The 26,530-nt window shown below is 37.4% G+C and overlaps 1 protein-coding gene across 5 annotated transcripts in view; it reads left to right on the plus strand.

Annotated features, from left to right (window-relative positions):
- Positions 1 to 970: 970 nt before the first annotated feature.
- Positions 971 to 26,530, plus strand: part of ENOX1 (ecto-NOX disulfide-thiol exchanger 1) — a 323,624-nt gene continuing 298,064 nt past the window's right edge. For all 5 annotated transcript variants that reach the window (XM_082602440.1, XM_082602436.1, XM_082602438.1 and 2 more), the window contains exon 1: positions 971 to 1,111. The gene's annotated coding sequence lies outside the window, so the exon portion shown is untranslated. The remainder of the gene's footprint in view (positions 1,112 to 26,530) is intronic.

Below are 26,530 nucleotides of genomic sequence, written 5' to 3' on the forward strand. Positions count from 1 at the left end.
TCTGTTTTGTAAATAAGTTCTTTTGTATCATTTTTTTTAGATTCCACATATAAGTGATATCATATGATATTTGTCTTTCTCTGTCTGACTGACTTCCCTTTGTATAATAATTTCTAGGTCCACCCATGTTGCTGCAAATGGCATTATTTCATTCTTTTTTATGGCTGAGTAATATTCCATAGTATATATGTGCCACATCTTTTTATCCATTTATCTGTCCAGGGACACTTAGGTTGCTTCCATATCCTGGCTATTGTAAATAGTGCTGCTATGAACATTGGGGGTGCGTGTATCTTCTTGAATTAGAGCTTCCTTATTTTCTGGATACATGCCCAGGAGTGGGATTGCTGCATCATATGGTAATTTTATTTGTAGTTTTTGAAGGAAGTTTCTTACTGTTCTCCATAGTGGCTGCACCAAGTGAAATATTTCTCTAAATCACACAGGCCACAGAGTGAAATGAGGGGAAGAGTCAGCCCTGAGGCCTTTTAGGCCTTGATGCCTGGGCTGTAAACCTGACTTCAGGAATCTGTGCCTTAGCTTTCTTATCTGGAAAAAGGGGCCAGTGCCCTCTAATTGAAGGGCCATTGTTCAGATTAAAGCATCTGTGCCCAGTGCCTCACAGCTGGTGGGTTCTCAGGGAAAAGTAGTGTTCCCGCCTTCATGCTCATACCTGAGCACCATCCTTCAACCCTTGTCTGGTTAAATAAGGGGGAAAAGCAGAGTTTGCTTAGTTATAAAATACTGCTGGCCTTTAGAAGTTTCTAAACACAATGCTGAAAGGTTACCATCCACCCTGTCATTTATGAGTAAGAAGATCTGGGGGCACAAAAGTAATAGCAATTAATACTGTTATCTTAATTATAACGGTAGGTGTTACTACAGCACTTTCTGACCACAGTGGCTGGTACTGACAGTCATGGTACTTTGGACACATCCTAATGGTGTGCTTTTTTTCTCCTTCCAGAAGCATCTGGCATGTCAGAGCTACCATGTCTTCCATGGGACTTCCTTTGTGAACAGCTTCCATTTAAAAGAGTTGTGTGAATACCTTGTTTCAGTCAAGTTCCCAAAGAACACATTTGTCTTCTGATCTGCTGGAGGTCTTAAGGTTTGTGTCAATTTTTCCATTTGTCTCACTGAAGTTATTATTAATTTTGAGGGATATTTTTTAAATGGGTAATAGTCATACCCTATTGCAATAAGAACTGTGGAAGTAGGTTATGCACAGATTGTAATCCTTTGATTTCATTGGGATATGGATATAAATGAGAAGAAATTTGATGTGATCCTTCTCATACTTATTATTAGATACTCTGTGGGATGTTACAAGGATATTAGAAATAAAATATCCCCCACGTTGGCTTAAAACAAGTTTTATTTCTGTGTTCATAAATTCTAACTGAATAGATCCAGTACATTTATATTGACTGTCTACATATATCAGATTTTGTTAAGTACTTTCAAGTAGCTAAGACCTCACTGATAAATTATATTTTGAAACATTGAAAATCAAAACTGCATTTGTCAATATCAACCACTGTTATCATTATGACATTTTTCAAATTATAAAATCTCAGTAGCCAGCATGTTTTCATTTAGCTCTGCCAAGGGGTCCTCACCCTATGATTTATTAGGATAGAACAGGGTGATGGTGGTGGTTGTTTAATGTGTGTGCATTCACAACTCGAAAAATCACTAACGGTATTGTTGCTCAGTTAAAGACAGAGCTTGCTAGCAAAGCAAGCATTTTATTTTGGAAGTGCGTGTTCTGCTTCTGAGAAGGTACCAAGTAAACCACTTTTATTCTGAAAGTACTTTCTGACAAAGACCTACCTAAAGGCTGAAATTAATCCACCCATCTTTCATAGATGGAAGAATGAGCAAGAGAGCAGATAAAGCTTGGCTCACTGAGTGGATAAAAACTAAGTGAAGAGCAAGGGAGAAGGAACAGGGTACTTTCCCTAGCATGACATGTCTTTTCCCACAGACTTTTATTTCCTTCGGTTGGACTTCTATTCTGTCCACAGTGACAAATGTTTTCTCCTGTAATGGCCCTCTACTCTGGGTTTTTTCTTTTAATTTCTCTTACTTCTCTTACTGAGAAATCAAAGTAGATTTCACTGCAGTGCTGGGCTAGATTCCAGTTTTCCCACTGCACCCTTCATTGCTGGGCCCCATGATTGATTCACTTTGAAGGGTGAGGCGTGTGGTACATATTGGGGGAGAGGACGGATGGGAGGTTGTGTCTCCATCTTTAACTCTCCAGTCTGTCAGCTTGGTAGGATGTTATGATATGCAGAGATGTAACAAGTGTCTGACGGAAAAAGAGATGCTAGAAAGGACTTGAGAAGTTACCTAAATGTTCTTCCCTAGTCTGCAAATAAGATCCCACTTGAACGGTCTGAAACCCATGAGAAACTATTTGTTTTCAGACCTTTATACCTAGGTATCCACTTTCCTTTTGAATCCTAATATAGATTCTCCTTTCTTAGAAACCTCATTGTCTAGAAAGCCTAAGTGTTTCCCGACCTCCTCGCGTGGCACTTTATTTCTTCTGTTACGGAGACAGAATGTATTGGTTAGAGTCCCCCTGTATCATCATAGACTTAAGTCTCAAGTCATCCTTTTTCTCTTCAGGAGAGAGAAACCCATTTTTCTGAACCTTTCTTATGAAACTGTACAGTCCACAAATTTATCTATCCCCACAGTTTTGTTCTGAGTCTCTTAAGTTCTCTACATTCCACTTAAGTTTGAGAATACAAACAAGTTGCAGGAACATGAAAAATCATCTATTGTTGTTTCTCAGTGGGGCCACTATTGACATTTTCAGAGGGATACTTCTTTGTGATGCAAGATCAACCCATGGATTTTATCAATAGAAAGGGTAGTAGCCCTGCCTTCAAGGAACTAAAGACCAGCAGCACCCCGCCACCCAGTCCCCAGTTGACGTGATAACCAAGTTCAAACCTCCTTTGCCTGTCCCTGCAGAGGAGGACCCGGATTGCCCCGCCCAGAGAGTCGCCGGTGAGAGTTGAGCATGCTGAAATGGGCAGAGTTGAGCAAATGGAGGGGCCGGGCCTGGACCCCAGTTTTTAACTCTGGGTGCCATTCTCTTCCCCCCTATCATTCTTCAATTCTGGGTCTACACTGGCTTTTCAGCTGTCTAGAAACACACCAACGTGCGTATATGGATACTCTTTTGGAGAACCAGAATTTCTGGTTTGGTGTTTAGGGGAGATCACTGTTGTTTGATATGGGAACATGGAGAGAAGGAACAGAATACTTTCAGAAGATAGCATCAGAACTCAGTGCAGGGAAACAGGAGAGAGTGGACAGCTCTGGGGACTTACAGAAAAGACAGGGCTCGGACCCCAGAGGAAATAGTGGGCTGGTGGTGCAAAGGCATCATCAGCTCAGTCACTGAGAAAGGAAGGGGGGTAGGGCATCTGAAATCCAAGGGAAGACTAGAACAGGTCAGTAGCAAAGGAGTCGTTTTTCACTTGCTTTGTATCATGCACCCCAGTGTCAGCTCTCTGCTCCGTGTCACAGGCTTCCTCGGTAGTTCAGGAATCAGTTTGTGGGTAGCTCAAAGGGCCCTTCACTGCACCTGAAACTCTCTCTTGCGTCAGCCCCGATATCCCTCACCCACCCTGCATCCATCTTTCTGCCTTGTCCCTCACTTATCCTTTGGCAGCTGCCCCCATTCTTGCCCTCCATTCTTCATGTCTGCAGAGAATGAGGAAATGACTTGATGCCTTTTATTTCTCTGGATTCTTCCAATAACTCAAGTAAGGCTATCCATTAAAAGGAAAGGACAGGGCTTCCCTGGTGGCGCAGTGGTTGAGAATCCGCCTGCTGATGCAGGGAACACGGGTTCGTGCCCCGGTCCGGGAAGATCCCACATGCCGCGGAGCGGCTGGGCCCGTGAGCCATGGCCGCTGGGCCTGCGCGTCCGGAGCCTGTGCTCCACAATGGGAGAGACCACAACAGTGAGACGCCCGCGTACCGCAAAAAAAAAAAAAGGAAAGGACATAGAAACAGTGAGCTTCAGGAAATTTCTCCCACAAAAGCTTTGTTAAGGGGTGTGATCTCTTGAGACATTTACCATAATACAGGCACAGTCTTTCCATAGAAAAACAAATTCTCATTCACTGCTGTTTTCTTTGGACTTAACATAAGGAATCATTGAATTCCCTAGTACAGAGTTTACTTAATAAGAAAATGAGAAGAATTCATGATTTAAAGACACAATTATAAGTAGGGGTATCTTGGTTGTTACAGTGGATTACACTTTCCTCCTTAGCTTGAACGAAATACACACAGCTACTACAGAGTTGCACGTGGGAACTAAACTAAAGGATTCTTTTTCTTTGCTCTCTAGTAAAATGAAGAATCCTACATGATAAGATTTATCGTCTATAAATAGACTACGTTTATGGAGATAGAAATAACATCAAAGGCCTCCCTTACCTTGTGTTGTTTAATTATTTAAAGCTTTATAACTGGGCTCCTGAGCCCAGTTTTTCAAACATGGTGACTTTCCTGTCTGTCCTCTCTTCTTTGGTGCACAGGACACCAAGTTATATGTGACTTCTCAGAGTTTCTCATTTCCTGAAGTGCTGTACTAGCTCTATAAACATGGAAGAATAAATATTAGCTTTGTAAGACCATGTTCCTCTACCAGTTGAAAAATAGCGTACAATAAAAAATACAAGGATGTATGTTGAAAATTAGAGGCCAATATGCTCTCTTATTGTGGGTATATATCTAATCCTCATGCACAGAGGCTACGTTTTCAGAAAAATGTGTGCTGTGTAATACCACTTGTGTCTGTGATGTATTTTCACCCCTCAGGTTTAACAATATATCTCAAGTGAGTCTTGCCTCACTAGTGAAATGTTTCAGACTTATTTACCACTCTGATTTAAAAACAAACAAACAAAACTCTCTGGATCTTGCTATTAATTCTAAAAATTACATATGATCCAAAGTTAAGATGTTTGTGGCTTCCTTTCTAATTACATTAGAAGATGTCTGATGGCAATTTTGAATCAAGAGGAAGTTTTGTGAGGAGTTTAAAAATAAAAAGTCAATTGTGGTCTTGCACAGCTAGTCAGTACTTTACGCGTGCAAATTGTTATTTCAAAATCCAGACTCTAATTACACATTTTTAGCAGCAATGAAAATGTAGCATCCATTGACTGTGCCCCTAAAGCTTCACATTCACACCCCGTAAGGAAGAAAAAGAGTAACCTACGTGGATAGTGTGTGAGTTGAAACACTCTTTTAAAACTAGAGGATTCAATATAATTATGTTCAGATAATTCACTTCCTTCTAGAAATGACCATCCATTTGCCAAAAGTGCCAATGATTCATCATATCAAGGACAGTTTCTTCTTCTATGTTAACTCTCCATTGTTCCTCTTGCTAAAAATGGAAAATAATCAGCCTTGTATATTCTGGGCTCAAAAGTAAGAAAATTGGACTTACTGGACTAGCTCCTTCTAATTGCCTAAATTTCTACAGCATTCTTCTTTTAAACAACAAAATTTTAAAATATATTAAATTTTATTATGAAGTAGTTTAAGCCTACAGAAAATAATAGATGTACCTACTCCCATATTTATTTTAAGATTTTCATTTTTAGTGACATTTATTGTTTTCTTTTAATTTTACAAGCAAAACATACATGTTCATTGCAGACAAATAGAAATACATAAAAACATAAAGGAAAAGTTAGAAATCACCCATAACACCCCCCCGAGAGAACCTTCATTATTAGCATTTTTATGCATTTCCTCCCAGTGTTTACACATTTTAAAAAACTGAGGTATAATTGACCTACATCACTATGTTAGTTCCAGGTACACAACATAGTGATTCAATATTTCTGTACATTACAAAATGATCACTATGATATGTCTGGTTATCATCTGTCACCATACAAAGATATCACAGTATAGCTATCTATAGCCCCCATGCTTTACATTTCATCCCTGTGACTCATTTTTTTTTTGTAACTGGAATTTTGTACCTAATAATCTCCCTCAACTATTGCACTCATCCCCCAATCCCCTTCCTCTCTGGTCACCACCTCTTTGTTACATTCTGTATCTATGAGTCTGTTCTTTTATGTTCGTTCATTTGTTTTGGTTTTTAGATGCCACATATGCGTGAAACCATACAGCATTTGTCTTTCTCTGTCTGACTTATTTCACTTAGCATAATACCCTCTAGGTCCATCCATGTTGTCACAAATGGCAAGATTTCATTCTTTTTTATGACTGAGTTGTATACCACATCTTCATCCATTTATCTATTGATGGACACTTAGGTTGCTTCCGTATCTTGCCTGTTGAAAGTAGTGCTGCAGTGAACATAGGGGTACATATATCTTTTCAAATCACTGTTTTTGTTTTTGTCAGAATAATGCTCAGAGGTGGAATTGCTGGATAGTATGGTAGTTCTATTTTTAATTTTTTTTTTTTTTTTTTTTTTTTTTTTGCGGTATGCGGGCCTCTCACTGTTGTGGCCTCTCCCGTTGCGGAGCACAGGCTCCGGATGCGCAGGCCCAGCGGCCATGGCTCACGGGCCCAGCTGCTCCGCGGCATATGGGATCCTCCCAGACCGGGGCACGAACCCGTATCCCCTGCATCGGCAGGCGGACTCTCAACCACTGCGCCACCAGGGAGGCCCTATTTTTAATTTTTTGAGGAGCCTCCATACTGTTTTCCATAGTGGCTGTACCAATTTACATTCTCACCAACAGTTGACTAGGGTTCCTTTTTCTCCACATCCTCACCAACACTTATTATTTTTTGTCTTTTTGATAATAACCATTCTCACAGGTGTGAGGTGATATCTCATTGTGATTTGAATTTGCATTTCCCTGATGACAGTAATGTTGAGCATTTTTTCATGTGTCCATTGCCATCTATATGTCTTCTTTGAACAACATGTCTGTTCACGTTCTCTGCCTATTTTTCAATCAGTTGTTTCATTTTTTGATGTTGAGTTGTATGAGTTTTATATATTTGGGATATTAACCCCTTACCAGACATATCACTTGCAAATATCTTCTCCCATTCAATAGCTAGCGTTTTTTTTGTTGTGGTTGGTAATTTCCTTCACTGTGCAGAAGCTTTTTAGCTTGATGCAGTCCTATTTTTAAACTTTTGCTTTTGTTTCCCTTGCCTAAGGAGACATTTCCAGAAAGTTATTGCCAAGGCCAATGTCAAGAGTATACTGCGTATGTTTTCTTCTAGGAGTTTTATGGTGTCAGGTCATTTAAGTTTTTAATAAATTTTGAGTTTATTTTTGTACGTGGTGTGAGAAGTTAGTCCAGTTTGATTCTTTTGCATATAGGCGTCCAGTTTTCCCAACACCATTTATTGAAGAGGCTGTCTTATCCCCATTTGTATTGTTGTTGCCCCCTTTGTCATTGACTAATTGCCCATATAAGTGTATGTTCATTCCTGGGCTCTCTATTCTGTTCCATTTATCTATGTGTATGTTTTTGTGCCAGTACCATACTGTTTTGATGACTGTATCTTTGTAGTATAGCTTGAAATCAGGGAGCCTGATTCCTCCAGCTTTATTGTATGTTTGCTTTTACCAATGAGATTTTTCCTTTTATAGTTTTCATATTTCTAGTTGTACTCTTTTCTTTTTTGCTTAGAGAAATTCCTTTAACATCTCTTGTAAGGCTGGTTTAGTTGTCCTGGACTCCTTTAGCTTTTGCTTGTCTGTAAAACTCTTTATCTCTCCATCAAATCTGAATTATAGCCTTGCTCAGTAAAGTATTATTAGTTGTGGGTTCTTCCCTTCATCACTTTCAAAATATTGTGCCACTCTCTTCTGACCTGAAGAATTTCTGCTGAAATGTCAGCTGATAGCCGTTGTGAGTTCCCTTGTATGTAACTAGTTGCTTTTATCTTGTTGCTTTTAATATTCTCTCTTTATCTGTAATTTTTGCCATTTTAATTCTAATATATCTTGGTGTGGACCTCTTTGGGCTTATCTTGTTTGGTATTCTCTGAGTTTCCTAGACTTGAATATCTGTTTCCTTTCCCAGGTTAGGGAAATTTTCAGATATTATGTCTCCAAATAAGTTCTGTACTCCTTTCTTTCTCTCTTCTCTTTTTGGGACCCCTATAATGAGAATGTTAGTATATTTGATGTTGTCCCAGAGGTCTCTTAACATATCCTCATTTTTTAAAATCCTTTTCTCTTTTTCTGTTCAACTTGAGTGATCTCCACTACTCTGTCTTACAGTTTGCTGATCATTTCCTCTGTATCATGTAATCTGCTGTTGATTCTTTTTTATTGCAGTCATTGTATTCTTCAGCTCTGTTTGTCTCTCCTTTATATTTTCTAAGTCTTTGTTAAACTTTTCACTGTGTTCAGCCATTCTTCTCCCAAGTTCCTCAAGCACCTTGAACTCTTTATTGGGTAGATTGCTTATCTCCGCTTCACTTAGCCCTTCTGAGGTTTTACCTTGTTCCTTCATTTTGAAAATATTCCTCCATTGTCTTATTTTGCCTGATTATTTGCTTTTATTTCTATATATTAGGTAGATCAGATACATTTCCCAATCTAGGAATTTGGCCTTACGTAGGAGACATCGATGGGTCCGAGCTGCACACTCCCGTAGCTATATGATCTATATGATCTAGGTATTCCTTCCCCTATGTAGGCTGCATGGGCCCTTCTGTTGTGGTGGGGCTTATTACTGTGTGTTGATGTAACTGGTCTCCAGCCTGGTTGGTTGCCAGGCCCTGCCTAGTACAGAGGCTGCTGGCTACTGGTGGGCGGTGGGGGGCCTATGTCCCAGTTAGCTGCCTGCATGACCCAGTAAGTCCTGGACCCAGTGCTAGCCTGACTGTGGGTGGGGCTGTGTCCCTGCAAGGCTGGCTACTTGGCCTGGGGCATCCCAGGACTAATGCTGAAAAGTTGGCGAGTGGGGCCAGGTCTAGGCACTAATAAACTAGAGGGAGGACTCCAAAATGGTGCCTGCCAGCACTAGTGTTCTCATGGTAGAATAAGCTCCTAAAAATTGCTGCCACCAGTGTATCTGTCACCAGGGTAAGTCCCAGTTGCCTCTTGCCTCTCTGGGAGGCTCTCCAAGATCAGCACGTGTGTCTGACTCAGACTCCTTTCAAATAATTGCTTCTCCGTTGGGTCTCTGCATATGTGCGATTTTGCATGTGCCCTTTAACAGCAGAGTCTCTGTTTTCTGTAGCCTTCCGGCTTTCCTGAATGCAAGCTCTGCTGGCCTTCAAAGCCAGAAATACTGTGGGCTCATCTTCCTGGTGCAAGACCCCCAGGCTTCAGAGCCCAGTGTGGCACTCAGACTCCTTGCTTCTTGGAGGAAATCCATGCAATTGTGATTATACTCCTATTTGTGGGCCACCTACCTAGAGATGTGGGTCTTGACTCTCCGGCATCTCCACCCCTCCTACGGATCTTGTTGTGGCTCCTCCTTTATCTTCAGTTGTAGAAGATCTTTTCTGCTAGACTTCAGATCATTCTCATTGAGAGTTGCTCTGTAAACAGTTGTAATTTTCCTTTGCTATGGGAGGAGGTGAGCTCAGGGTCTCCCTACTCACCACCTTGGCCACCATCTCTACTGCCATATTTTAAAATGTTAATACTTCTAAAGTTGCTTTGGATATCTATTTTTTAAAGTGAAAAAAATTACCATTCTTTCTCTTTACCCATCGCCATAGATACTATAACTTATATAAGATTTTGTATTTCATTCCTATTATATTACATTACATATCTGTATCTAATTATGTCTGTGTCTATATATATGGGATATTATTTTTAAGTTTACATAGATGAGATCATACTGAATTTATACCTTTCAATTTGTTTTTCCTCAACAGTTTTTTTTGGGTTTTTTTTTTTAGCATTATCTGTTAACATATGGACATATGACTTATTCTTAGTAGTTAATTGTTTTATGTATCTACCTTCTCATAATGAAACATTCACCAGTCTTTTTTTTTTTTTTTTTTTTCTGGACAACCACCTTCCTACACTCATCTCATCATTCACAGTAGACACATAGACATGTAGATGTGGGTTTAACGTTTGGTAGTGCAGCACCCTCCCTGCTATTGAATAGGCACTTGGGAAACAGTTATTCTTTAACTCTACTAGAAAACCTTTTATTTCCTTCTTATCAAAAAAGTTTTCTGTTTTGTTTTGTTATTACCATTAGATGTGCCTCTGTCCCTTTTCCACTGAATTTTCTGTGAGCAGTTTCTAATGTGGCTTTATTAATTCCATCTAAGTCAAGTATATTTATGTGTAAGCAATGAGAAAAGACCAAAGGAATAGAGCCAAGAAAAACAAGAGAGAATGAAAGAAGGAAGAAGGGATTACTTCTAATCTTTAGCCTCTGAGACTCGATTGGTATTCCTCAGAGATACTTTTTAAAGGACATTTGCACAGTTTCTTATTCTCCATCACCTCAGAGGTCAGCCAGTTTTGGAGGCCTTTCTCTTCCATTTAACCAATCAAATACTTCCTTTTGTCTCTTACTTCCATAATAACATTAGAAAAATGTATACTATTTTTTTTAAATTTAGGTATATTTCAAGATCTATCTCAAGTGTTTTTTTAGATTGTGGTGCCTCAAAAAATGGGAGCTATCAAAAATCCTCAAAAGGATATATATTTGTACTTTTTAGTAGATTTTACCGTTGTTTTGCATTTTGCCTAGCATGTGCTAAATAAATATTTGGTGAATGGTTGAATAAATAAACAAAGAAATAATTATTTGTAGAAGTTACAGTAATAAATATTTGTAGAGGTTACATGGTCATTTGACTTAGAGGTATTTTAGTGTTACTAGTAATCAGCTTTCATCTACTAAAACACTTAACCTCAAAATTTAGATCTCCTCTGATTGAAAACTAAAGGTCTAAAAACAAATGAAAGATCAGAGTTAACTGAGAGCACCAATTCCCAAAAGTTATTAAAATTAAAGTCTCTATTTAAGGTTACCAGATTATTTAGGGCTCTAAAACAAGTGTCTACTCCCTTAAAATTTTAAGAGCTGTATGTCTCAGTGTTTAGACTATTCTCAAATTCTGTTTTGTTATTCTAACAAATTAAAGTTTTTTTAGTCCATTATATTTTTGTACATGACAGTGGGCTAAGCCAGTTGACACCACTAAAAAAGTGAAACTTTGAAAAATTGAAGAGTAAAAGCAATTATTTCTAGAAGTGACAGAGCCTTTCCTGGGTTCAATTCTTGCTCCTTTTAATTATTTATTCCTTTCAAGATACTGGAAATTATTAGACTGTAATTGATCTTAGCACTTGCCAAATGTAATTTTCTGTATAACAAGATTAGTAAGTGTTGAGAATTTCCTTTTGTTTCCCTTGCAAACAGTGCTCTGGTCTTTTCTGAAAGTCAAGTTTATAGGGTTTTTCCCCACCCTTAATCTTTATTTTTGTTGTATTTGATGGAGTTCTACTAAGCTAAGGTGTGTGCCAAGTTTAGTTTGTAACTGAGTATAACTCATCAGAAAATAGGATTTCTGCCAGAAATTCTTGCACACATTACCTCTAGCTGCTCTGCCAAGTGTCACAGTACTATTTAGGCCTTCCCATATGTCTGAAATCAGCAGTAAAATGCTTTTCAATCTTAGCTCACATATGTTTTTAAGTAGAATTTGTTCTGGTAGTACTGATATCCACAGTATGAGATTATTAGTACTGTTTTCTAATGGTAAAGGTATGATTTTTATCAGTATACATCGTAATGATAGCTCTGAGGATGGCTCTGGGTTCTCATTTGGCATATTTGTTGATAAGAGGGCTAGAGGAGGGAGACCTTCAAGATGGCGGAGGAGTAAGATGTGGAGATCAATTTCCTCCCCACAAATACATCAAAAATACATGTACATGTGGAACAACTCCTACAGAACACCTACTGAATGCTGGTAGAAGACCTCAGACTTCCCAAAAGGCAAGAAACTCCGCACATACCTGGCCATGGGGCTGACATGGCCTGGGTGCTCCAGCCACATGTCAGGCCTGTGCCTCTGAGGTGGGAGAGCCGAGTTCAGGACACTGGTCCACCAGAGAGCTGGCAGCTCCACATAATATCAAACGGCGAAAGCTCTCCCAGATATCTCCATCTAAATGCTAAGACCCAGCTCCACTCAACGACCTCAAGCTACAGTGCTGAATATCCTATGCCAAACAACTAGCAAGACAGGAACACAACCACACCCATTAGCAGAGAGGCTGACTAAAACCATAATAAGGTTACAGGCACCCCAAAACACACCATCAGATGCGGTCCTGCCCACCAGAACACAGACACCAGTCCCCTCCACCAGGAAGCCTACAAAACCCACTGAACCAAACTTAGCCACTGGGGACAGACGCCAAAAACAATGGGAACTGTGAACCTGCAGCCTGTGAAAAGGAGACCCCAAGCACAATAAGTTAAGCAAAATGAGAAGACAGAGAAACACACAGCAGATGAAGGAGCAAGGTAAAAACACACGAGACTAAACAAATGAAGAGGAAATAGGCAGTCTACCTGAAAAAGAATTCAAAGTCATGATAGTAAAGATGATCCAAAATCTTAGAAATAGAAAGGAGAAAATACAAGAAACGTTTAACAAGGACCTAGAAGAACTAAAGAGCAAACAAACAATGATTAACAACACAATAAGTGAAATTAAAAATTCTCTACAAGAAACCAATAGCAGAATAACTGAGGCAGAAAAACAGATAAATAACCTGGCAGATAACATAGTGGAAATAACTGCCGCAGAGCAGAATGAAGAAAAAAGAATGAAAAGAATTCAGGACAGTCTCACAGACCTCGGGGACAACATTAAATGCACCAACCTTCGAATTATAGGGGTCCCAGAAGAAGAAGAGAAGAAGAAGGGGACTGAGAAAATATTTGAAAAGGTTATAGTTGAAAACTTCCCTAATATGGGAAAGGAAATAGTCAATCACGTCCAGGAAACGCAGAGAGTCCCATACAGCATAAATCAAAGAAGAAACATGACAAGACACATATTAATCAAACTATCAAAAATTAAATACAAAGAAAAAATATTAAAAAGAGCAAGGGAAAAACAACAAATAACATACAAGGGAAGCCCCATAAGGTTAACAGCTGATCTTTGAGCAGGAAATCTGCAAGCCAGAAGGGAGTGGCAGAACATATTTAAAGTGATGAAAGGGAAAAACCTACAACCAAGATTACTCTACCCAGCAACAGTCTCATTCAGATTCGATGGAGAAAGTAAAACCTTTACAGACAAGCAAAAGTTAAGAGAATTCAGTACCACCCAACCAGCTTTATAGCAAATGCTAAAGGAGCTTCTCTAGGCCGGAAACACAAGACAAGGAAAAGACCTACAATAACAAACCCAAAACAATTAAGAAAATCATAATAGGAACATACATATCGATAATTACCTTAAATGTAAATGGATAAATGCTCCAACCAAAAGACATAGACTGGCTGAATGGATACAAAAACAAGACCCGTATATTACTTCTACAAGAAACCCACTTCAGAACTAGAGACACATGCAGACTGAAAGTGAGGAGGTGAGGAGATGGAAAAAGATATTCCATGCAAATGGAAATCAAAAGAAAGCTGGAGTAGCAATGCTCATATCAGACATAATAGACTTTAAAATAAAGACTATTACAAGAGACAAGGAAGGCCACTACATAATGATCAAGGGATCAATCCAAGAAGAAGATATAACAGTTGTAAATATTTAGACACCCAACATAGGAGCACCTCAAAACATAAGGCAAATGCTAACAGCCATAAAAGGGGAAATCGACAGTAACACAATCATAGTAGGGGACTTTAACACCCCACTTTCACCAATGGGCAGATCATCCAAAATGAAAATAAATAAGGAAACACAAGCTTTAAATGATACATTAAACGAGATGGACTTAATTGATATTTATAGGACATTCCATCCAAAAACAGCAGATTACAGTTTCTTCTCAAGTACTCAAGGAACATTCTCTAGGATAGATCATATCTTGGGTCACAAATCAAGCCTTGGCAAATTTAAGAAAATTGATATCGTATCAAGTATCTTTTCCTACCACAACGCTATGAGACTAGATATCAATTACAGGAAAAAATCTTTAAAAAAGACAAACGCATGGATGCTAAACAATACACTATTAAATAACCAAGAGGTCACTGAAGAAATCAAAAAATACCTAGAAATAAATGACAGTGGAAACATGACGACCCAAGACCTATGGGATGAAGCAAAAGCAGTTCTAAGAGGTAAGTTTATAACAATACAATCCTACCTCAAGAAACAAGAAACATCTCAAATAAATGACCTAACCTTACACCTAAAGCAATTAAAAAAAAGAAGAACAAAAAAACCCCAAAGTTAGCAGAAGGAAAGAAATCATAAAGATCAGATAGGAAATAAATGAAAAAGAAATGAAGGAAACAATAGCAAAGATCAATAAAACTAAAACCTGGTTCTTTGAGAAGATAAACAAAATTGATAAACCGTTAGCCAGACTCATGAAGAAAAAAAGGGAGAAGACTCAAATCAATAGAACTAGAAATGAAAAAGGAGAAGTAACACTGACACGGCAGAAATATAAAGGATCATGAGAGATTACTACAAGCAACTCTATGCCAATAAAATGGACAACCTGGAAGGAATGGACAAATTCATAGAAAAGCACAACCTTCCGACAGTGAACCAGCAAGAAATAGAAAATATAAACAGACCAATGACAGGCACTGAAATTGAGACCGTGATTAAAAATCTTCCAACAAACAAAAGTCCAGGACCAGATGTCTTCGCAGGTGAATTCTACCAAACATTTAGAGAAAAGCTAACACCTATCCTTCTCAAACTCTTCCAAAATATAGCAGAGGGAGGAACACTCCCAACCTCATTCTAACTGGCCACTATCACCCCGATACCAAAACCAGACAAAGATGTCACAAAGAAAGAAAACTACAGGCCAGTGTCACTGAGGAACATAGATGCAAAAATCCTCTACAAAATACTAACAAACAGAATCCAACAACACATTAAAAGAATCATACACCATGATCACCAGGGGTTTAGCCCAGGAATGCAAGGATTCCTCAATATACGCAGATCAGTCAGTGGCATAAGCCGTATCAAGAAACTGAAGGTGAAAAACCTTATGATCATCTCAATAGATGCAGAGAATGCTTTTGACAAAATTCAACACCAATTTATGATTAAAAACCTCCAGCAAGTAGGCATAGAGGGAACTTAACATAATAAAGGCCATATATGACAAACGTCGATCTCAATGGTGAAAAGCTGAAAGCATTTCCTGTAAGATCAGGAACAAGGCAAGGTTGCCCTCTCTCACCACTATTATTCAACATAGTTTTGGCAGTCTTAGCCACATCAATCAGAGAAGAAAAAGAAATGAAAGGAATCCAAATTGGAAAAGAAGAAGTAAAGCTGTCACTGTGCACAGATGACATGATACTATACATAGAGAATCCTAAAGATGCTACCAGAAAACTACTAGAGCTAATCAATGAATTTGGTGAAGTATCAGGATACAAAATTAATGCACAGAAATCTCTTGCATTCCTATACACTAATGATGAAAAATTTGAAAGAGAAATTAAGGAAACCCATCCATTTACCACTGCAACAAAAAGAATAAAATACCTAGGAATAAACCTACCTAAGGAGACAAAAGACCTATATGCAGAAGACTATAAGACACTGATGAAAGAAATTAAAGATGATACAAACATTTGGAATGATATACCATGTTCTTGGATTGGAAGAATCAATATTGTGAAAATAACTATACCACCCAAAGCAATCTACAGATTCAGTGCAATCCCTATCCAACTACCAATGGCATTTTTCACAGAACTAGAACAAAAAATTTCATAATTTATATGGAAACACAAAAGACCCCGAATAGCCAAAGCAATCTTGAGAAAGAAAAATGGAGCTGGAGGAATCAGGCTCCCAGATTTCAGACTATACTACAAAGCTACAGTAATCAATACAGTATGGTGCTGGCACAAAAACCGAAATATAGGTCAATGGAACAGGATAGAAAGCCCAGAGGTAAACCCATGCACATATGGTCACCTTATTTTTGATAGAGGAGGTAAGAATATACAATGGAGAAAGACAGCTTCTTCAATAAGTGGTGCTGAGAAAACTGGACATGTAAAAGAATGAAATTAGAACACTCCCTAACACCATACACAAAAATAAACTCAAAATGGATTAAAGACCTAAATGTAAGGCCAAACACTATTAAACTCTTAGTGGAAAACATAGGCAGAACAGTCTTTGACATAAATCACAGCAAGATCCTTTTTGACCCACCTTCTAGAGAAATGGCAATAAAAACAAAAATAAGTAATGGGATCTAATGAAACTTAAAAGCTTTTGCACAGCAAAGGAAAACATAAACAAGATAAAAAGACAACCCTCTGAATGGGAGAAAATATTTGCAAATGAAGCAACTGACAAAGGATTAATCTCTAAAATTTGCAAGCAGCTCATGCAGCTCAATATCAAAAAAGCAAACAGCGCAATCCAAAAATGGGCAGAAGACCTAAATAGACATTTCTCCAAAGAAGATATACTGATTGCCAACAAACACATGAAAGGATGCTCAATATCACTGATCATTAGAGAAATGCAAATCAAAACTACAATGAGGTATCACCTCACACCAGTCAGAATGGCCATCACCAAAAAATCTACAAACGATAAATGCTGGAGAGGGTGTGGAGAAGAGGGAACCCTCTTGCACTGTTGGTGGGAATGTAAATTGATCCAGCCACCATGGAGAACAGTGTGGTGGTTCCGTAAAAACTAAAATTAGAACTACCATAGGACCCAACAATCCCACTACTGGGCATATACCCTGAGAAAACCATAATTCAAAAAGAGTCATGTACCACAGTGTTCAGTGCAGCTCTATTTATAATAACCAGAACATGGAAGTGACCTAAGTGTCCATCGACAGATGAGTGGATAAAGAAGATGTGTCACATATATACAGTGGAATATTACTCAGCCATAAAAAGAAACGAAATTGAGTTATTTGTAGTGAGGTGGATGGACCTAGCGTCTGTCATACAGAGTGAAGTAAGTCAGAAAGAGAAAAACAAATACCATATGCTAACACATATATATGGAATCGGAAAAAAAAAATGGTTCTGAAGAACGTAGGGGCAGGACAGTAATAAAGATGCAGACGTAGAGAATGGACTTGAGGACACGGGGAGTGGGGAAGGGTAAGCTGGGACGAAGTGAGAGAGTGACATGGACATATATACACTACCAAATGTAAAATAGATAGGTAGTTGGAAGCAGCCATATAGCACAGGGAGATCAGCTCAGTGCTTTGTGTCCACCTAGAGGGGTGGGATAGGGAGGGTGGGAGGGAGACGCAAGAGGGAGGAGATAGGTGGATATATGTATTATACGTATAGCTGATTCACTTCGTTATGCAGCAGAAACTAACACACCATTGTAAAGCAATTATACTCCAATAAAGATGTTTAAATAATTAATTAATTAATTTTACTTTTTAAAAAAGAGTGCTAGAGTTCCCACAAACTGCCCAATCTTAATTTCTGGTGGATTTCACTTTGGAAAATCAAAATGCTGCTCTGTCAGTCTGTGTGCCTACAAGATGTGGCATTGGGACTCAGCTCAAATTATCACCAGATCTGCAGCCTTCCTTTCCTCCCTCTCCTTTCCTCTGCAGGCCCCTTCTCTCAGGAGTTGGGGTGGAGCCCCTGGGTTCTGATACCATCCAAGAAGATGAAGCTGCAGAGGAGAAAGTGGACATGTGTCCAGTAGTAGGCGTACTGTCATCCTTCTGCATTTTCTTTCCCTTGTCTTTTATATCAAGATTCATAGTACTTAAAAAAATAAAAAGAAAGAAAGATTTATTTAGGCACCAGTGCTTGGCAGAAAGAAGATTGGTCATGGTGTTGGAGTATAAGTTTTTCGAATACAGTTTGAAAGTATCTGTTAAAATTTGAAATGTAATGGAGAAGAGTGAAAAAATTTGGTTTTTAATTCAGATTAGAGGATCAGCAAATTCATAATGAGTAAATTGAAACCTGCGTTTGGATTCCTTAATATAGAAACAGCTATGGAAAATTTAAAGATAAGCAATGCATTATTCCCAAAAGCATTGAAGACAAAATTAGGTTAACAGGTCTAGGCAGAAAACAAAGCTAATAAGTGTTAGGAACTTAGAAAAATTGTAAATTTCAAGCGTGCTCCTAATACTTGAAGCATAGATGTAAGTAATTAAGGACAAAGAATCTCAAGGATGCTTGTGAAAGAGACAAAATGAATATAGGGAAGCCTCCCTAATTTAGGTGAACTAGAGAGAGCATACTTGTTGGAATTATGTGATGTTTCATTTCAAGACAGTTGTACACTCTCCAGTAAATACAGTGGTATAAGCTTGTGGCTAATCAAAATGACAACAACAACAACGAAAACCCTCTCTGTCTTGCTTTGCAAATCCCTAATTTCTCCCTAATAAGTTTACTCTAAGATGATCTACATGGGAAGAGATTACAAAAGTTTGGCCTTTGATCATCCTAAGCAACTTGTATTGATTTAGAAAACAGTGGCTTCACCTAAACTCAGTGGGCAACTTTATTTGAATATAGGTCTCCTAATATACTTCTGTGACAAATTCATTACTACTTAAATTGAAAGGATTTTTTAAGATCACAGGTGTATTGGTGCTGAAACCCAGAAAGATGATTTCCAAGTGACTGAGTATTTTCATTGACATAAAACATTTTATTTTCTCTTAACAGTAAGGTTAAAGGGGAAGAAGAATAGACATTAAAGTTCAGGGCACCTGACTCACAGCTTGTGTCTCCACTGAAGAAAGAGGTCATAGAGTCCGGACATCCCCAGCCTGGGAGAGATAAGTGGGAGGAGAAGATAAGGGCTAGGAGAGGTGATTGTCGACTGGCTTTCTTTTCCCTGTTGTCCCAGAATTTGGCATGCAGTCAGTGTTTCTTTAATTTTGTGTTTTGCTTCTATTGATAGCACAGGGTTTGTGTGTTGTGTACTGGATGGAGGAGAGGGAGTTCCTTTCATAATAGCCACAAGGGAATGACATCTTTTTATGAGAAAGACATTTTTCTCAATTCTTTCCTGAAAATATGGACATTTGAATAAATACTATAGGCGAAAGTTTTCCAGATAAAATGTCTAAGACCATTTCCATTCATTTGAAAATTTGCACACACACAAAGGACTGCTATTTACTGAACAATGCCATCACTGTTAGAAATTCCATCCTAAATTTTAGCAGAGAACGTATAATCCCAAAATAAAGACAAGTTAAGGGAACAGAATGTACTTTTCCTTTCATTTAAAAGAATTTGTTATTGTTGTTGTTTTAAAATTCTGGGTAAAAATCCATCAATCCCAGTTTCTTAGGATTATCACAAGTATTGAAAACCCGAAGGAGAGCAGTCGTAATAGAATGAGACAATTTTCAACATTCTAGAGCGCAGTTTTCTTCTCAGAAACATTGCTAAATTGAAAGTAAAAGATACTACATTAAGAAATTTCATTTGCATTTAAAATATTGATAAAAATGATAATGCAAGCACTATAGGAAATGTAATTTATAAAAATGTATTTCTACTTACGCATTTCTCAGCAAAGGAAAACAACCCACATAACACATTCTGCCACCTCTTTTCCTGTCTGCAAATTCCTGTCGTTTGTGAAAATATGTGACTGCTTAATCTATCGATTGAAAATATTAAAATTGTGTTTTTACAATGAATATTAAAGAAGGAGGTGGCAGGTGTAAATAGTACTAACCTCTCATACTGCACTTAGAACTTTTTCTTTCTAACATTACCTCACCCTTCATTTTGCTGAGGTCCTGGAGGGCATGCAGAACTCTGCCCAGAGCAGGCTGTGATTTAAATGTTCGCTAAACAAATAAATAAGAAAATTAATTAAAGGTGGCCTACAAAGGTGAATTTCCAAAAACCCCATAATTTCAGTGGGCTAAATACCAGATGGTAAGGGTATTGGAGGCATAACGTTACATGTTCTCATTTTACTTTTCCTCTCCAAAGCCCCACCCTATTTATTGCTGTGGCATCTGGCAGGCTTTCTTTTCTGGGCCCAGCATGCTCCACGCCATGTGTTAGCATTTTCCTGGAATGAAAGTCAAGGAAATACCATTTCTAAAAATATGCTTTATGGGTGTTTTAAAGTATAATATTTCCTTTCTACTAGCTCATTTGCTTAGGGGTCCTGATAAATGACATTCACGCACAGAAAAAAAAAATCACAGTGAATCTGATTTTGTCTATGCAATAAACATCACAACTGCCTTAACAAAGTGTGCAAACAGTGTCCTCCTTTTCTGTTTCTGAGACATTTTATTTTTTTGGGTTTATGGCCACAGGCGCTCTGTGCTCACTAAAAATAGTAGCCAAACATTTACTCTGTGCTTGTTTATATCAAGAACTGTTCTTTACGTATATTCGCAAGTATATTCTTTTAAGGATCCTGTATAAAACGTATTATTTATCATTTTCGTATTACAAATAAGGAAATTTAGACATCGACTCTTTATTTAAACACTTTGCCAAGTTCACATGGCTAGTAGCTTATGAGTTGGGATTGCTTTCTTTTTTTTTTCTTTTAACTTTTTCCTTTAATTTATTATTTATTGTGAAAGACTCAGTTTTTAAGGTTTTTTTTTTCTTTTGCAAGATTTTATTATGGAAATGTTTAACCACACAGAAAAGTTGAAAGAAATTGGCAGTGAACACTCATATGCTTACCTCTATGCATCCCTGTTTTCATCCACGAATCCTCTATATTTTTGGAAACATTTCTAAGTAAATTGTAGTCATCACTACAATTCCCCCAAATGCTTTGGTGTATGTACCATTACTAGAATTCAAAGTTTATGATTTTTTATATGATTCTTATTTTTTAAGTAAAATTGTTAGGTAAAATTTACATATTTACATAAAATGCACAGATCTTAAGTGTACATTTCTATGAGTTTCAACAGATATATACACCTGTGCTACCCAAGTGTCTATCAACCCCAGAAAATTCCCTCATACACCTTCCCAGCACATCCCCATCCCCACCTCTAGAGTAAATCAATTCTAGTTCTAGAACTCCGTATAAGTAGACTCATATACTACATACTCTTTCATGTCAGGTTTCTTTTACATAGTATGTTTTTGAGATTAATCTGTTCTTGAGTCTGTCAGTAAGTCATTTCTATCTCTTGCTGAGTGATATTTGATTGCATGAATATACAACAGTTTGTTAATCCATTCTTCTATGGATGGACACTTGTGTTCTTTTCAGGCTCTATTTTGGATGAAGTTGCCATGAACATTCTTGAACAAGTCTTTCGTGAAGATATGGTTTCATTTCTTTTAGGTCAATATCTAAGAGTGGAATTTTAGTCATAGGTAGGTGTATATTGAGTTTTAGAAGAAATTACCATATCTTTGTACAAAGTAGTTGTACCATTTTACATTCGCATCAACCATATATGATAGTTTTAGTTGTTACACATCTTCAACAGCATTTGGTCTTGTCAGTCTCTTTAATTTTCGCCATTCTGGTAAGCTAGAATTGGGTTTGCAGTGATATTTCATTGTGATCTAATATGCATTTTTCTTGATGACTAATATGTTGACATCTTCTTCATGGGCTTACTGGCCATATCTTCTTTTGCAAAGTGTCCATTGAAGTATTTGCCCACCTTTATATTGGGTTGCTTGTATGTATTTTTATTTTTGAGGTATAAAATATATATTAGTCTCCAGGATTTTATTAGATGTATACATTGCAACTGCTTCCTTCCAATTCCAATGTATTGCTTGCCTATTCATTCTCTTAATGATGTTTTTTGTTGAGCAGAAGTTCTAATTTGGGGGGCATAATTTATTGGGTTTTTTTTTTCTTTCATAGACACTGGCTTTTGTATCCTAAGATAACTTTATGCTCAAGTCAAAAAAATTCTGTGGTTTCTTTGAAAAGTTGTATAGTTTTAGATTTTATGTTTAGATTTATGATCCTTATTGAATTAACTTTTGTATATTATGTTTATTATATTTTGTATATTATTTGTTTATTATCTTCTATATGGGATGTTTAATTCTTCCAACACTATTTTTGAAAACCCTTTCCTTTCCTTATTGGAATGCCTTAGTGCTACTCTCAAAAATCAAGTGACCACATAAGTGTGCACCTGTTTCTGAGCTCTCTATTCTGTTCCATTGATTTTGTTGCTCCTTATGCTAGTACCACACTGTATTGATTACTGTAGCTTTACAGCAAGTCTTCAAGTCAGATGTGTAAGTTCTCCATCTTTGTTCTTTTATAAAATTGGCTTAGATATTCTATTTCTTCTGAAAATTTATGTAGATTTTAGAATTAGCTTACCAGTTTTAAAAATAATCAGATTACAGTTGAGAATATGTTAAATCTAAGGCTCAGTTTGGAAAGAATTGACATCAGTATTGAGCCTCTCAATCCATAAATGTACATTCTCTTCATTAATATTTCTCAGCAATATTTTATAGTTTTTAGTGTATAATTCCTACATGCCTCTTGGTGCATTTATTACTAAGAATTTTATGTATTTTTAATAATTTAGGTGTAATTTAAATTTTTTATCTTCCAATTCGTTCCTGCTAATATGTAAAACTGTAAGAGTACTTTTATCCTGATACCAAAATCAAACAAAGATACAGACCAATATTTGTTACACATGTAGACTCAAAAATCTTCAACAAAATTCTGTCAGATCAAATACAACAACATGTAGAGAGAGAGGATTATACACCATGACCAAGTGGGATTTATCTCAGGAGTGCAAGGTTAGTTCAAAATTCAGAAATTAATGAATGTAAGACTCCATATTCATAGAATAAAAGACAAAAACCATATGATCATCTCAATAGATGCAGGAAGAGCGTTTGACAAAATACCTTTTGTTAAAAACACTCAATGAACTAGGAATATGAAGACACTTTCTCAATCTGATAAAGAATTATCTATGAACCCCCCCCCCAGCTAACATCATACTTATTGGTGAAAGACTGAAAGTTTCCCACCTGAGATCAAAAAACACAAGGATGTCTACTCTTGCCACTTTTATTCAGTAATTTACTGGAGGTTCTAACAAGGCAGTTAGGCAAGAAAAATAAATAAAGGGCATCTGGATTGAAAAGGGACAAATAAAACAAACTGTTTACAGATGCCACAGTCTCATATATAGAAAATCCTAAGGAGTTCACAAAAAAACTGTTGAGCTAATAAATGAGTTCAGCAAGCTTGCAGGATAGAAGATCAGTACATAAAAACCAGTTATATTTCTATATGCCAGCAATGAGTAATCTAAAAATGAAATTAAGAAAACAATTTCATTTAAAATAGCATAAAAAATAACAAAATACTTAGGAAAAAATTTAATAAAAGAAGTGTAAGACGTGTACACTGAAAACTACAAAACATGTTGGAAGAAATTATGACCTAAATAAATGGAGAGTTACCACATGTTCATGTATTCAGCATGTTATTTCTCAATATTATTGTTGTATAGTTTGTTGTCCCTGATCTTCTATTTCTTATTCATCTCATATTCCTGGCCTTTTTATTTGGTCCCAAGATTTTGCATCTTCCTTTTTGGGCTTAAGACCCTGAAATTCACTTTTACAGCTTAGACAACTCTCTTGAAATCCAGAACCACATTTCAGGAGGTCTTTGAAGCGTGTCCACATGGATACTCCATTTTAAATGCCTTATACTCAATTATTTTCTTCCCAAATCCTTTCCTCCCAGTGTATTTTCTGAGATAAAAAGACACCTTTACCCCATTACTCAATCCATATTTATCTCCATCTTCTCTCTCTCACTTTCCACATCCAATCACTTAAGTTCTGTTTATGAATCTTCTAAAATATCCCTCAAATTAATTCTTCTCAGGTCTTTAATATCCTCTGGAGTACACAGCATCCTTTCTAACATTTGTCCTTACCTCAAGTCTCAGTCCCCTTCAACCCATTCCTCACTCAGTCAGAATAATGTTTCTAAAAATATAAATATAATTAAGTCACTTTTCTACATTAAATAATTTAAAGATCTTCTCTTACAATGTTTGTTTTCAAGTTTTTTTCTATTATTTTAAAGTAATAGAATTTTGTTTTTGAAAGAAGTTTCAAATACTAGAGTCAAACAAATAAGTAAATGGGCGGTGGGAGCCGAGTTTCTCTCTGTCAGGGTCTTTGCAGATAAGCAAGGAGGGAAAGCCAGAATGAACCATTTAGTATTGGGTTATAGTTGGACATGTTAGCATGAACTCATGTTTAGTGTAATATATATACAGATGGACAGATACAGAAACAATTATAGCTATGTATATATACCTCAGCTTGAATATATACATACATTCCTAACTCTTTCTGCTGAGAGGGCCTGGGAGCAGTGATACCCCAGTAGCATCTTAGCACACCCATGCCCAGATACTAGTTTCTAAATATCATCCTACATTAAAAGGAACTAGAGATCTTTGGAGAAATGGCTGGTTCTAGGGCTGGGGCAGTAAAAATACAATATAGGACTGAATTATCTGGTTTTCCCTAAAACAATAAGTGCTCAAAGAACAAAAGGATAGGGGCATGTCAAAGGAATAGAAGAGCCAGCCTAAAATAGTTGCCAGTGGCAAAAGCTGGAACAATTTGAGCAACAAAATAGATAATACAGTATTTACTGTCCTGTAATCTAAAATATAAAATAAATGTGCATGAGTTCGTCCTAATATAAACAAATGATTAAACAAATTAATAATGGAGTAGAAGGGACAAATCTTCTTTGTAGAAGAATTCCAAATAATGTAGGTAGATATAGCCCCCTCCAGGAAGTAAAGCTTACCCTCATCCTTCAGTGTGGGCTGGAGTGACTAGCTTCCAAGTAAGAGAGTATGTGAAGAGGGAAAATAGTAACTTTACAGTGAAGAAACTCAGTATATACTACCTTAACTGAGCGATCAAGGTTAGCATTGCAAGTGCCAAGTCTTGTCGATGATATATGCCCCCGATGTGATGTGATGGAAAGTGTACCTCACCTCTGTGGTGTTCCTCCCAAAACCCATAACCCTAGTCTACTCACGAGGAAAACATCAGACAAATCCAGGGTGAGTGTGAAATGCCTGGCTAATATTTCCCAAGACTGTCAAGGTCATGAGTAACAAGGAAAAACTGAGAAACTGTCACACATCAAAAGAGACGGAAGAGACATGGTGTCTCGATGCAGTGTGGTTTCTTGGATTGGATCCTGGAACAGAAAGTACACGAGTGGAAATACTGGTGAAATACGAATGTAGTCCGGAGTTTAGTTAATAGCAAGGTACCAATGTTGGTTTCTCAGTTGTATCAAATGTGCCGTGGTGGTAACATGAAGAGATTAATATTAGGGGAAACTGGGTGAGGTGTTTATGGGAACTCTGTATTATCTTTTCAACTTCTGTAAATCTAAAGTTTTTCCAAGTTCAAAAGTTATTTTAAAAATTTAGAAGGTCCAACAGAAGACACACATTGGCAAAGGTATTGTGGTTGAAGCAGAGTTTTGGGGCCCAGAGTCCTGACTGGCCGGCCTCTCCTTCACTCTTTTCATGCCTTCCCAGTCTGTCTCCCTCCCTTCCCGGGACCCGAGGGTTCCCTGGCATGTGTATTGCAAACTACTGCCAATAGAATGAAATCCCAAGTCCTAGACATGTCTTCTGGGGCCCTGCACATTCTCACCCTTGCCTAGTGTTCACCATCATATGTTGACTTTCCTGCCTCTTGTGTTTATTTCATTCATTTACTCTGAAAGCGATTTCTTTTCCTCACTCAGACCATGACCTTCTTGTTGATTTTGTACATGCTTCTCTCTCAGCTTGGAAGACTCTTCTTAAGCTTGTTCAGTCACAAAAGCTCTTCATTTTGTGCCCTCTTTATATGGTCCTAGAATGCAGCTCAAGAGTCTTCTCTCTGAAGTCTCTAAGAGAAAGGGAGGTGCTCTGAAACGATTTCTACAATAACATGTAGAAATTGGCTGTGTGCATGCAACTTTCCTCCAATAGTTGACAAACTCCTTAAGGATATGTTATTCATCTCTCTCTGCCAAATATCAAGAAGTGCCTAGCACATAGTAGGTATTCAATAAATGTCGAATGGATGGATGGATGGATGAATAATAGTAGCAAGTTTATTAAAACAAAATTATTTTTGAAGCATTTGTATTTATTTGAATTTAGTTGTTACAAAGCTTCACATTCAACATTTTAATAAACAAGTTGATCCCAGTTTGCCAGCTTAAAAAGAAAAACATTGGGTTTTCAAGAGTAAGTAAGCCTTTTCTTTTAAATTTTTAATTGGAGTATAGTTGCTTTACAATGTGTTAGTTTCTACCGTACAGCAAAGTG

Source organism: Mesoplodon mirus, assembly GCF_964341445.2.
Source record: "Mesoplodon mirus genome assembly, chromosome: 17".
Lineage (NCBI taxonomy): Eukaryota > Metazoa > Chordata > Mammalia > Artiodactyla > Ziphiidae > Mesoplodon > Mesoplodon mirus.